At 56.8% G+C, this 1651-nt stretch overlaps 1 protein-coding gene across 1 annotated transcript in view; it reads left to right on the top strand.

The window, feature by feature from the left end:
* DOCK6 (dedicator of cytokinesis 6) overlaps window positions 1-1651 on the top strand; it is a 39763-nt gene that overhangs the window by 24194 nt on the left and 13918 nt on the right. The gene's annotated exons all lie outside the window — the stretch shown is intronic.

Raw genomic sequence — 1651 nt, 5'->3', positions numbered from 1 at the left:
AGGACGGTGCCTGGGCTGTTGGAGGAGCAGTGAAGTGGTGGGTGTGGCTGGAACAGAGGGAGCTGATCCGGAACGGGAGTAGGAGAAGGCAGAGAAGTGACGGATCCATGAGCCCTTACCACAGTGTCTGTATACAGTAAGTGCTCAATCATGGGCATTAGTGTTCTGAGACCTTGACACCTGTCCAGGCCCTGGGCCTCTAATTCCCATGCCCTCAGGAGCGAGGTGGGTAATACTGATGACAGTGATCTTGAGCCTTTATTGAGCACTTACTGTGTACCTAACACTTGAGGTGAAGCACATGATTAAATTCTCCCAGCAGCCCCATAAAGTTTGTATTATGATCTCCATTTTACTGATGGAGAAATGGGCAGAGAATGACTAACGACCTGCCACCACACACCCGAGAAGGGCAGAATTGGGGATTTGATCCCAAGCCACCAGGCCCAGAGCCCACACCCTTATCATCAGCTGCGGTTGGGCAAGCGGGGCCGATGAAGGAGCAGCGGGCGTGTGCGCAGTCCCTGTGGCCAGAATGTCTCATTTGAGAAGTGCAACGGGGCTTCTGGATTTGATGGGAACTTTCCAGATTTTTGAAACACCAGCCTGGCCCGAGCCAGCCCTTGTGCAATCCCTCGCGACCTCTGGGCTGGTCTCGAAGGTCTCGACCTTGTTCCACTGGAGCCTCCCCTACGCACTGACATTCCCAGGGGCTGACCCAGATGATGAGGAAACCGCCCTGGGAAAGGGCTGCAGGGCAGAGCAATGCCCCTGAGAAGCGCCGTCGGCACGGCTGCTAGTGGGGCATCGGTGACGGCCACAGGGGTCTCACGCATGGAGCTCAGGGAACCAGGCAGACCCGGCCCCTGCCCCACGCGGGCTCAGAGCTCCAGCAGGTTTTGTGTTGTGTTGCTTTGGGTTGCCGGGAACTAAGAGCCACAGAGGCTGACTTGTGAGGCCGGAGTGGCTGAGGCAAGAACAAGCAGCTGCTGGGCCCGGAAGCCATAGCGATCCCCTCGCTGTTCCTCCCACTTGCCGGGCACATCCTGCCCCAGGGCCTGGGCCTGGCTCTTAGCTCTGCCTTTTCCTCCGCCTCCGGGCTTCTCTCAGAACAGCACCCGGTGCAGTTGTCTCCGACACATGGAATGATCCGAGATCCTTGGGTTTATTGTGGTTCCCCCTCGGGGAGCTGAGCGCTGTACACGCTGTCCATGCTCATTATATCCGTCAGGGCAGAGGTTGATTGGCTCAAACAGAATCACAAGTGGTTTAAAAGGGCCCAAGTTTATTTCTGAGCATAAGTGAGCCGTGGGGGCTCCATAGTGTGGGCCTGGCCGTCAGGATTCACCGTGGCGCCCCCACATCAGGCGCCTGGCGGGCTGTGGGAGCAGGAAGACCTGGCCACAGTCCTTCCCCTCATCCCATTGGCCAGAATGGGACCCGATCACATGGTTATTCTCAGCTGCAAGGAAGTCAGGGAAATAAATCCAGTCTTGACCGCCCTCTGAACTCCCACCCTGAGAGATGGGAAGGAGGATCCAGGGGGAAGACAGCAGCCAGTTTCCACTGTCCATGTTGTTTTATTTAAATCTGGGGAGAGAGGAAAGAAAATCTGTCCTAAACAGTGCCCGGAGGGGTGTGGACCTGTAAG

The sequence above is a fragment of the Myotis davidii genome, unplaced genomic scaffold, assembly GCF_000327345.1.
Source record: "Myotis davidii unplaced genomic scaffold, ASM32734v1 scaffold1439, whole genome shotgun sequence".
NCBI classification, from domain to species: domain Eukaryota; kingdom Metazoa; phylum Chordata; class Mammalia; order Chiroptera; family Vespertilionidae; genus Myotis; species Myotis davidii.
This window is presented reverse-complemented; position numbering and strand designations above follow the sequence as displayed.